Below are 12,646 nucleotides of genomic sequence, written 5' to 3'. Positions count from 1 at the left end.
CTTTAGTCACTAGTTTTTTGAAAATAGTTTTTCCAGCTGCTTTTTCATGTCAGTCTGAATCACATTCCTTCCTTTTTTACTGAGTAAGTGGATCTAATCTAAAATTAGAGAACAAAGGAAGGAGTAGTTAAGGGTGCCTTTGATGACTCTGGTAGATTGTTTAGAATGAGTGCGTATAGCTACCAGGGAGCAGACAAATTGGCCTCATCTTATTTTTTTTTCAGTGACATAAAATTAAAATCAGTTCTACTGAATAACCATTATGGGACACAAATAACACTCACACAAACAAAAACAATAGAAATGTCACACGGGGAGTAGAACTAAGAGCGAGGGGGGAGCGAGGGAGAACGGGGGAGAACGGGGGAGCCGCCGGAGCGGGCGGCCAATAAAAGAGGGAGCGAGGGAGGAAGGAAGACAGGAAGGTACGCTAAAGGTTTTTCAATGTTTAATTTTCAAATAGGATTAAGCAGAATGACATTTAGCTGAAGGTTACAGGCTCAGCATTGTCTTAGCTGATATTGATATGCAGGAGGCACCCTGCTTGTCACTGGGACAAACACCGTTGATGAATGAGAAGCCTTTCCCCAGGAAGGTGTTAAGTGCAAATTTGAAATGAGAGAGAGGTAGAGAGGGAGGAGAAAAAGAAAACAGCACACACAGACTGGAGATTGAATTACCACAATAGTCGCATGTATACTGTCACTAGATAACGTTGCCAAAAGTGTAAATTGTTCCGTAAAGTGTCGGTTGCATAGTCGTTGAAATTGCCTGATCTTGTACTGAAAACAAGCCAAAAATACGGGTGGTGCTTCGCCGTATGTATCTAATTTCAACTACTACAAGACAACAGTGCCTCTTAGAAATGCATAAGTAGGCTAAAGTTGACAATAACTTCACTGTATCCTCATTTCGGCAAGTTTTCCCCTGGAATTTACATCTTAATAAGGGAAGTCTTACCCTTTAATTCTTATGGGCTCTGCTCATTTCTCATGCATTAATACTGGAGCTGCTGACTTGGCTCTTCCTCTGAATACAGAATAGGACACACATATTAAGACTCATATATTTACAGGATTGATGCCATGGCAGATTGTCTGAGAGTGAGATGAAAAGGCTGGCTCAGATGTATTTTAAATGTGAACATCAACGTAAGGTGTCCCAATCCTGTAACGATGCAGGCACGAGGCAGACGCGAGGCATCCACGCTGATATTCAGCCGATAATGAGACGCGATGTACCACAAATTAAGAGCATCAGCCTGTCGGGCGCTCGGCGCGTTCGCTAAACGCTACTCGAAGCGCGATGCACACGCGACTGCGCTGTACCGTAGCTTCCGACACGGAGGCCGGCGAGTCAAGAGACAAAGTGCCTGAAAGATGGTGGGAGACAGTGGCCGGTGGTCTCCTCAGCAGCTGTCAGTGGGCTGAGTGGTTTGTCTGGGAGCGCCGGGGTGTTAGCGCTGCGCTGGATGCCCTGCCTGCTCCGCCTGCTCCGCCACTGGGACGGCTGTTTGTTTAAAAGGCTCGCCTGTCAAACACGGAGCACCACCGGCAGCCAGACACTCCGCTAAATGACTCTGACAGCAGCCCTAATCAGAGGTTTCACACATTGCTGCGGGGCCTGGAGGATCCATCATAACCCAAGCCTAAATATTTAAAGTGCTAAACTTTCCAAAGGTCAGGCCTTTCCATGCGTGCCGGGGCGACGTGTGTCAGGGAAGTAGGATGAGAGCGAGGCTGAGGGATGGGGGGGGGGGGGGGGGGGGGGGGGGGGGGGGGGTGGGGGGGGGGGGGGGGGGGGTCTGTGGGTGAATGTCCTCTGTCATTTACACCCCTGTGAGAAGCGCTTACGGAGACAGGACAGCTTAGGGTTAGTGGACAGGCTTCATTCTGATTTTAGAGTAAAACGCAAATTTATGCAAAACCGCATCCTCAACATTTCACGATACAGTAGCGAGACGGCCTCCTGTGTGAAAATGAAAGAGTCTGCTGCCGAGTGACCGGCGGGAGATGCGTTCTCTGAAGATGGATGAACCGCTTGGAGCACGACCGCTACCTGATCAGAATGGGTTTTTACAAGCTCAAGCAGCTGCTCCCCGAGGACGGCAGAGTTCGGGAAAAGATAAAGGTGAGGTCGGGGGGTGAGAAATAACCACAGCGGGGCATGTGCGTGTCCTCTTCGGACCGAGGCCGCTGCTATCTCATTTCATGCTCTCGCGCCCGGCCTTTAGATTGGAGCATCCAGCGGCTGCAGGGCAGCGAATGCAGGTGTGCGGGACACGGAGCGCATGGGAATGAATCCACACGGGACAGAACAGGGTAATGCAGATCCTCCGAAGACGAGCGGAGACCGGAGTCACGCGGAGCGAAAAAGAGACGAAACGGAAAGGAAAAACATCCAACAAAGGTCATTAGCAGGAGATATTGTGCGTTTGAACCCGGTCCTGTCGGGGTATACGGGGCGAGGGGGGGGGGGGGGTTCATCGCTTTGACTCAATTTCCATTGCGAGTCAAACATCCAATTCAATTTAGATATGTGCCTGCGCTGCGCCACGAGCCAGAGGGAGATTGTAACTGACAGCCATTGGACAGGCGGCTGGATTTGAATATTGACGAGACAGAGACTTGACAGAAGGGATTATGCTCTACCTCCTGACTTACTAGCTGCTGCCCTGATCCATTCCATTGTCAGATCAGCTCAGCGTCAGCGCTACAGTATGTCCGTGCAGCGTGGCGCCACGATGCCACTCAGCATTAGACCCTACCTGGGAGTCCGTCTCAATCCAAGCTGATGTCCGCTCCGGACCTCCGAGACGCGGAGCAAATCAACAGCAGCAAACAATATGTACAGTGTGTACTGTACATTCACTATGTACAGTACACACATTGTACTACACAGGACCTCAAACATCTCAGTTGACTCCAAGCTGATTTCATCTTGGGATGATGTCGTGTGTGTGTGTGTGTGTGTGTGTGTGTGTGTGTGTGTGTGTGTGTGTGTGTGTGTGTGTGTGTGTGTGTGTTTAGCCATGTGGGTCAACACCAGTCGCCCGCTTCAACCGCCTCCCGTCTCCAGAGCCGGGGAGTCAGAGCGGCCGATCAAAGGTCCTCGGACGGAGCCTCGAAGGCCCTTTGAAAGCGCGTCCCGACGCGCTCGTACGTGCTCTGGCTCAAGGGCGCGGGCGCCGACGCGGAACCAGGAACCGCAGAGAGGCTTCGACGTACTCACGGCAGAACGCCTCAGAATGGTGGAAACGTGAACGCGTCCGGAGGCTCCTGCTGCCACTGCACCACGCGCATTGCTGTGTGTTTAGGCGTCGTGCTTTTCATATTTGGACGAATATCTCCACAGCATGCGCTCGCGTCATGTGACCACATATTTCAAATCCCTCTGCACGGCTGTTTCCAGCTCCTCACTATTCTCTCCAGTCATCCGGGGAAAAGTTTGTGTAAATTTGCGGTGGCTTAATTACTGAATAATTTAGAGCATGCGCTAAATTAATGTAGACATTTCCATATTAATGTGTTTGCCTACAGATTCCACATTTATTTGTACTGCGGACAGGAGGGTAGCAATTATCACAGCATATCATAGCAGTTGTGCCGGCATTTCAGACATCATTATGCTGCTTGTCCGCCGCAGTGTGACTGTGAGAGCTAGTCCAGTGGACACAGTTTGGTACATTCCTCAAATAGGCTTCCGTGGGAAAAGATCTATCAAAGCGTTCCTGTGGGAGAAAAAGGGCTGAGGAGTCCCGCTCCTGTGTTTGACAAGCCGGGGTCCAATTTGGAACCCCTGCTGTTAGTGAATGTATTATTACATGCGGCAAAAAATAAGGACAACAGGAAATAACCAAACACCTGCCAGGACCGGGCCGCCGGTGTGCACGGGTCAGCGCCGGAGACGACTGCTCCACACGGACGCTAAGTTCTGCACATGTCCCAGGAGCTTGACAGCTCTCTGCTCCTCTTACCCCCCTCCCCCGTCTCACCTCACCCCTTTTTTTTCCCCATTCCCACCCCTCACTCTCCTGACTGTTTGGGCTCTTGTTAGGAGCTCAGGCTGAGCAGGTTGGCACCTCTCACTGAAAGTGGGGGTTGTGACACGGGAGAAACGCGAGCATGTGTATGTGCTTATGGTGTCTGTGACCCCTCTCGCTTGAGATACTGTACATCATCACAGCGAGGCCCTTCGTTAAGGAAGCCAGCCACCTTGGCACCTCTCAGCGGTGTCCGTTAAGAAGAGGCCTGACAACTGTCTGACACTGCCTCTCACGCTCCCGCCGCACGGAGCCCACACAATTATTTCCAGAAGGAAGGAACTCAGGAATAATTCTCAGTTATTTAACCCCTCGCTAGCAATCGCGTGTTTACATGCCGCATGTTCGGATGTTGCGACCCGAAGACGCGGCGCCTTTGAAGGCAGACACAGGCAAACGCAGGGGCGACAACCCGCCGTGAGCCGTCACGCGCGCCTCGTGACCGCCCTCGTCCTCCTTCCATCAGCTCCTATGGTCCCGATGCAGTAACGAGGGGAGGCTAAGTTAGCCGGGGCAGTCAGTAAGTCAGTCAGTCAGCGTGGCAGGCGGGTAGGCAGGCGCCCGTTAGTGGCTGCACTGTGCCTGCAGGTCTTTGGGATCAAACGTCTCAGCAGAGAGAATCTGTCTGCCCCCATGAGCCGAGGACGCTGAATGATGAGCGGAGAGGAGGGAAACAGACAGACAGGCAGGGAGACGACGGAGGGACACCTAAAGTGTGAAGCCTCTTGCATCAGAACCAGATTAAGACTCGGTGATGCAACGCACACACACACACAGGAACACACGCGCTGTACATGTGATGTCATGGCTTTAAGCTTAACTCTAATAGGTCCTGTTCAGGTTGTGCCTACGGTGAATCTGTCCCTTCTGCATCGCGTCGGCTCCCGAATCGTTAACGACTGCCACATTTGACTGGTTCCAGCTGATTACGTGTTAGATTCCTCTCGTCTATTTAAGGCAGTGTCCGCATGGGGGAGAGAGACCTGTCTGCAGACACCGTCCGCAGACAGCTGGCAAGATGGCGGTCTGCCACAGGAAGTCAGTGTTCTCCAGAACCTTAGTCTTAGAAAAGTTCTGGGCAATAGTTCTCCCTCACGCTAATAAATGTCATCATGAGGGTTCTTGATGATCTTGTGACACTTTTTACTGAAAGTGAAGGTGCCGCTCGGTGTTGGTTCATCAATTAATCAACAATATTCTCTCCGACTTAAGCTGTTGCCGTCGCCCTCCGGACACGTGCCTCCAACGCCAGCCTTCTGCCGCCAGGAGGATTGTGGGTTTAGAGCGTGATCATTAAAGCCTCCCCACTTTCCGCCCTCCAAGTCTCGCGTCTGCATTTGGGGCTGCTCTTTTAAACCTTGTCACAAAATGCATAAAATATGAGCCATGAATTAATAAACAAAGACAAGTCAGATAAACAGTCAGTAGCTTTCAATTCTTCCTCTCACACACACACACACACACACACACACACACACACACACACACACACACACACCACGAACAAGTATTTCCCCGCACAGTCTCCCTGCTGAACAGCGCACAGAGAGGAAAGAAGATGCTCGGTGTGATTTCACCTCAATGCGCTACGAGGAAATAGCCTATTACTTATTCAGGACTGTCTCTTTGTCAATTGTGCATATATAAACTGTGAAATCTACTATGGAGCACGGAGGCTTGAGAAGGTGCGACTTGCTCTTAGACAAAGACCTCGCTCTCAAACATTGATCCGGCAAAACTTCTATTCAAACCCAGCTATATGTCATTTCCACAGCCGCTGTGAATAAATTGCATATTTCTGCATATTCTGCTTTTTATGGAATGCGTCGCGGCTTAGTTGGATAACTTGCCGGCGTGGTTGATTCTGCAGCAGGAGACTGGGCTGATATACTGGGATAAAACCTGAAGCTGCTACGAGACGAGACTGGTCAGATGCAGCGTCCAGGATGTGTGATGAGGAACGTCACCGTCGCCCAGACAACCTGAGGCTCATAAAGCGCGTCCTCACCCACTCCTCAAGCACTTTGACATTCATGCGAATCACAAACGAGCCACAACACTCCTTTGTTGGAGTGTGGAGAAACAGGGTCACTAATAAGCGGCGGCGGCTCGCGAGGCCGTACTGTAAGTGCAGCCGTGTTAAGTCTCCATTTATAATGACATTTTTAAGCAAAAGGCCCCTGCGACTTGGCTGGGCCTGCACCGCACTGATTAGTGCAGACATTGATCTCACCTTTCCGTGTTGTGTGCGCTCGCTCTGTTATTGTGGCCTCCCTTTCTCACCATTTCAAACGGTTCATTTTCCGCCACGCTAATGGCAGTTTTATGGGGTTAAGGAGATAAATAAATCCTCACTGTCGCCTCATTTAAAATCAAATGCCACTTAATTATAGCTGTATGTGTTTTCAAACACTTTGCATAATTTATTGTTCTGCTCCGTCCTAATCTGCAGATCCTTATCGCCCGTGCTCTATTTTTACCCCCTCTGTCCTATAATAAAATTATAATGCTCCTTCTCTCCCCGTTTTTGTTGTTCGCTCTCACTGCCGACAGCAGTGTGAAAGAGATAAGGCAGGCGATGAAAAGACATTTTCAAGTTGTACCTCACCTTGTCGGGGTTTGATGCCGTAAAGGTCTATTGTCTATTTAAGAGAGCAAACGCGCGGACGCACACGCAGCCCCGCGGCGCCGCTCGCGTCCGTGAGAGGAGCCGCGCTGCGTATTCATTCACAGTTCAGTCACAGGCACGCACATCACGGGAGCTGACGCAGGCACAACATGGCAACCGGTTTCAAGTTGACTAGAGTGAAGTTGAGTGTACTGTACATGCGCATACACAGCATTTGTGCTTCTTTACATCCAGGCAGCGTGATGCACTGCAGAGCTGCAGCTGCGGGCGGGTCGGTGCAGTGATTGCCCATCAGTAACTTGGACCAGGAGCCTGATTTAATCCGTATAATCAGTGGATATGTTACGCAAGCGTTTTTTACTACAGGACGAGTCCAGCAGCTTTTTTGACAAACCGTTGATTAGGACCAAATGTAGACGATACAATACAACTCCTATCGATCGCGTGTGCAAAACGCACCGAAGAGAACACAATCAGCTTCATTAATTGGGAAAGTCGGCTTCTCTCTAATCACACCGGGCAGACACGCGCCTTTCATGTGAATTGGTGAGGGACTGTTTGATAGCGGAGACAAACACCCACAGAATGTCCAACGCCTTCATCGACGAGGTCTGTTTGTGACGCTCGGTCCCACGGACGCGGACGTAGCCGCGGCCTCACCGTAACTACGCTAATGGATGGAAGCAGCGTGCGGCTGTGCATCCCCTCCACGGGCCCTCCATCCTGGGCCAGTCGATGGACCGGACAGGCCGAGGCTTAGTGCATCACATGGATCCTGCACGGCGAGGCAGACAGATGCAGGTCAATGAGGAAGGTGCTGCTTTTGAATATTCACCCTTGCGTCTGGTGGCCGGCCGCACGTCAATCGGGCCGCAGAGAGCCTTGTCTTCAACCTGGAGCGAAGACGAAGCTGTGGGGGAAGCGGAGTGGGCGACTTAAGTCAACCTGGTTTAATAAAACACAGCGTCGACTTCAGATGGACACTGCACTGCGTGATTACAACAAAGTAGGTTGCTCAGCCTCAAAAAAACATCAATCATGTACAGTACAGCCATTCTAAGCGTATCCCCTATAGACGAGCATAAATATATTGCTATCGAGCTTTCAAAATGTCAGGGCAGTGGAAACTCCGGCGTCGTGCAATTATATAATGATTATTGCAAAACTTTCTCCCCCTCACTCAATGTGGCTGTAATATGCAGTGCATGGCCATGGGGGTTCATTAGTGGGAACAGGCTGCTGTTGAAAAGCTCCAGTTTCACCTCTGATCCCGACTAATGTGATTTGGACCTGAGATTGGTAGTGGAGAGATTAGATGCCGGCTCACCTCAGGGTGGGAACCGCGGACGCAGACATACATCAATGTTGTTTGCTTTCAAGCTCAAACGTGTCCTCACCTCTAATTCGCCGCGACGCGTCCGCGGGAGGAGGAAGCGGCGGCGGCGGCGCGTTTCCCGGCGGCGGCCGCTAGGTTTGTGGAGAGCGCGAGCGGGGCTTTCATAACAAATCCATTGGCGGGCTGTGGCTGCGTGACAACTGCGTGAGCGCTCTCCTCTCATTAGCCCGTGGCCCGCGACGTCGGCCTGCTCCTTCTTCCATTTGCTTTTCATTAGGCCGCCGCTCCGTCTGTCACTTCTGAGCCCGCGTGCTCGCCGCCATCATCCGCCTCCACCTCCTCTATTATGTCTTTACCTCTTTCCTTTCTCCCCACCTACCACCCCCCCCTCGCTCATTAGGTCATAGTTGTGGTGATTTGTCAGAGTGGCTGTGTTGATTAATAGACCCGCCGAGCCCCTATATTTGGGGGCTGTCAGCGGGGCTCCGGAGCGCCAGGGCCGCCCCACTGATCTCCCTCACCACCCAGGTGGCCCCATTTGGGCTAAATGAGCTGTGAAGGGTCCCGGCTATGCCCGCCTGCCCCACACCAGGACGAGACGCACACACACACACAAACACACACACACACACACACACACACACACACACACACACACACACACACACACACACACACACACACACACACACACACACACACAGGTATAGGCGCGGAGAGAGCAGCCGACACATGCGGGCGGGTTTACATACTGTAGGCAGACGGACGGACACACATGCAGGCACGCTCACGCACCCTTTGCCGCCACGCACCCCTGCTCTCCCACGTGATTCGTCACACTCCATCAATAGACAATAAGTTACTGTCACTCTAGCCTGTCAACGGGCCCTGTCTTCAGGAGACCGCCGCTACACGCTCCAGGGAGGACTGGGAAAGTGGTCGAGGAGCATCTAGTGCCTGAACAAGGGGGACGGTGGGAATAACACGCGTATGTAGGAGAGAAGGGAAGGAGAGAGGATGTTGGGGATATTAAGGAAATTGCTGCACCGTGCATCCTACATCCCAGATGAGGGCTTACAGAGCTTGTCCTGACACACAGGCAAGGAAACGGGAGCCCGAGTATGTGTGTGTGTGTGTGTGTTTGTCATATGTGTGGAGTAACATGGTTCAGCTGCTCCAAGCCAATTGCCTGGCCTTGGAGTCAGACACGGCCTGTGTGCATGGACGCGTGTGAACGCCAACGTCCCTCTTTGCAAGATTATTTTTGTGCCCCCCCCCCCAAACTAGGAGGGGGAGACCTTGGTGAATGAGATCATCCTGCCCCATTGCCACAAGCTCTCTCTCACACACACACACACACACACACACACACACACACACACACACACACACACACACACACACACACACACACACACACACACACACACACACACACACAATCCCACAAAAGCGGCGGCACACACGCCTCCTCAATGATTCAATCAGATGATGGGTATTGGAGGGGAAACTGGAATCTGTGAAGGTCAAAAAAGTCTGAAGAGTAACATCCACCACTGCAGGCGACCGCCACCATCTCCCACTCCCACACTGTCATTACCGCTGGCCGGCTAGTTCTCATTATCAACTTACTTCATCAAACACACTTCATTATCAGCTTGTCCTTAACAGAGAGATGGGACGGAGCCTCCAGCAAATGACAGAGTAACTGGTACAAAGCGGCCCCCTTTTAACGTCTATTCAGCGCGCAGGTCAGAACACACACGCAGCACGGCTATTAGTTTATCTGGGGCTCACGCGTGATTGGACATCTGGAGGAAAAAGAGTAGTATGTTTCCTCTGAAAATTTTAGTTTAATTGTAGCAGTGGCTTTGCATTATAATTACACGCGAAGTGATTATAGTCATTATGAAGTCGTTATTTCTGAGACTGTTGAACATATGAAAGGCGAATGGATACAGCGACTGAATAGACAGCTGTTACTGAAGACGTAAGTAACTGACAGCCCTATCACGCAGGCAATATGGACGACCATGAAATTAAGACTCAATGTATAGTAATTACAATGACAATGAGCTTTGTTCGACGTGTCAAGTATCAATCTAACACTTGCCAGGCAGCTTTCATATCATAGCTAATAGGCAGTTGGCGGGCCGGACCGTTGCCAACCGCTGAACCCAACTATTCATAAGCCGGCCCTTGTCGTCGCGCTTAGCGCCCGACGCGGCAGTAACACACACATCAGCTACATGCGCCCCCATGCAAATGAGTGCATTAGAGCAGACCTCGGAGAGCGGAACGTGGCCAATAAATCCAGCTGGGGTGAGAAATGTAGCCTTTACCATGCGTGTCCAACCCCATCTATTTAACCTAATTATACACACCATAGCAGGTAATGAAAGTCTGCATGCCATCAATTTTGACATCTCATCCAGGGCACTGCAAGGACTGTCTATTAGGACGGATAAATCCTCAGGATAGTCACGGTCTCCAGGTGTAACGCGTGTGAAAAGGTGTCTCTGTGGGTGGCTTTGCTCTGTGAATGCATCAGAGATAGACAGAAGTCAGGGGCGCAATAACTCCCACGCAGCCGCCCCGCGTGTTCGCGCACGCGCGTGCACGTCGGACCGCGCGCGTGCACGGGTGTCGTAACGGAGCGAGGGAGCGCGGCCGAGGTGCAAAGCCCGGAGGCGTCGTTCGAAGGCACGAACCCGCCGGAGGAGTTCAGCCGCGAATCCGGGAGACACAACAGCAAATAGCTGAATCCTGGTTCACCGCGCGAAGCCCGGGTTCGGGTCCAGCTGCTCGTCCCGACCGAGCGCTTGGCGTCGCTCGATGACAGCCCCTGTCCGTCACGCCCCGGGGCCGAGCGGCGCGGCTGCGGGCGTGTTTTCACTTTCCCGCGTCACGCCTTGCAGTTGGTTAATGGAAACGGGCCGAGGGGGGGGGGGTTCTGACTGGCCACACAGTCACAGTAACTTCAGCTTTGTCTGCAGCGCACCTGAGCCACACCCGCCCCGACTTCCCTGGAAACAATACTGTTGCACAACAGTTGATTTTCTGAAACTCTTAAATAAGTAGATAAAAAGCAAATCGATAATTCATACATCTGAGTACTACGCCCTGGCCGTGATACAAGTCGCCATTCTGGTCCCTCTCTTGCTCACATTCTCTGTCCTCATCGGTTTGATGGCGCATCACCCGCCCAGTGTGCAATCTCCAGCTCCCTGGAGGAGGCAAGTGGGGGAGGGTGGGGTGGGGGTGGGGGGTGAGATGAAAGGATCGCCACACCTGGATTTGCACTCCAAGATGTCATCCATGGAATTCAGCAGAAAAGCTAATCCATCAAACCCTGAACCGTGTGTGTGTGTGTGTGTGTGTGTGTGTGTGTGCGCTTTCTATTAAAAAGGATTACTCTATTACCAAAATACAGCCGGTTTAAAAAGCCACACTCAGAATATGCAGTTTGGTAAATTGATTTATGATTGATTTATCTCACATGAGCCTACGACTGCCGGTTTGTGGCTGAGCGCGAGCTTTGTGTCACGAACAATTACGCTCTCACGTACGGCAGCTACGGGACGATAGCGTCGCCGCCGAAGCCGCTTCCAGAGCGTCAGCCCGTCGCAGCCCCTGTCGCGGCACACGGCGCCCAGTGGCTCAGATTCACCCCGGTTCCGTTTTCGGTGGGAGGAGGGAGACTTGTGCCTCGCTGCACGTTGAGCTTAGACGACAGAAGACAGACACACACACACACACACACACACACATACACACACAGGAAGGTTTAAAGACGGAGGGAGCGCACGCTGAACACGCCGCTGGTTAAATGGTGATTTGCTGTTGCTTCATGAAGATTACGCTCCCGCTCATTGTCGCGTTTCGGAGCGTCGCGCCTCGACTCGCGGCTGGCGGATCCCGAGCTTCAAAGCTTCTCCGGCGCAATTGTCGCCTCCGTCGCCTATTATAAACAACGCCTTTATAGAGAAAAGGCTGTAATTGTGTAAAAGTGTGGCACAAATGGCTTTGTAACATCACTGTGGGCCTTTCTTCAGTGCAGCCCTTACACAGGACCCTGAAAGCTCGCGCCAATTGCAGTTCTGCTTTCATCCAGCATAAAAGCTGTGTTTGCAATTGAGCTTTGGTGCTATGCTTTCCTCGCCTTTACCCCCACCCTCTCCACCTTGTTTCATATGAGTGCACAGCCACAATGGCTTGAGTAATGGGTCCAAAATGCCTTTTTCTCGGAACAAAATCAGTGTTTTTGTGGGTCACGCAGAGGTAACTCTGACACCCGTACAACTTGAGCAGACTACTGCTATTACTAATTCCTTTCTCTCCCTCTGTGTGTATTCTAATAGTGAAATCATTCTGCGGGAGCGTGCGGGGCCCGTCTCGCTGCAATATACGACGAGAGGGAAACACGCAGAGAAAAGTACAGGGGGAAGTGGAGGGGGGGACAGGTCGACCCTGGAGCTCTTTCCTTGTTGGAAAATGTCAGTATCAAAGAGAAGATTCTCTCCGCCGGTGGGGGCAGGCCGATTGGGGGCAGTGGCTTCCCTGCTGCAGGATGAATCGGGGTCCGAAGGCAAAGCAGGAGCCGTTTAAAACAGCCCGCGTGGTTACGGGCCTCAGATCG

General features: G+C 51.8%; 1 protein-coding gene across 2 annotated transcripts in view; it reads right to left on the bottom strand.

The window, feature by feature from the left end:
* Positions 1-12,646, bottom strand: part of kiaa0825 (KIAA0825 ortholog) — an 86,486-nt gene that overhangs the window by 1,837 nt on the left and 72,003 nt on the right. The window contains exon 23 of one of the 2 annotated variants that reach the window (XR_003786961.3): positions 7,507-7,581. The exons of the other annotated variant lie outside the window; for it this stretch is intronic. The gene's annotated coding sequence lies outside the window, so the exon portion shown is untranslated. The remainder of the gene's footprint in view (positions 1-7,506; positions 7,582-12,646) is intronic. 2 annotated transcript variants of the gene reach the window in all.

Source organism: Betta splendens, chromosome 9, assembly GCF_900634795.4.
Source record: "Betta splendens chromosome 9, fBetSpl5.4, whole genome shotgun sequence".
NCBI lineage: Eukaryota > Metazoa > Chordata > Actinopteri > Anabantiformes > Osphronemidae > Betta > Betta splendens.
Note: the sequence above shows the minus strand (reverse complement) of the source record. Positions and strands in the feature narration are given on the sequence as shown.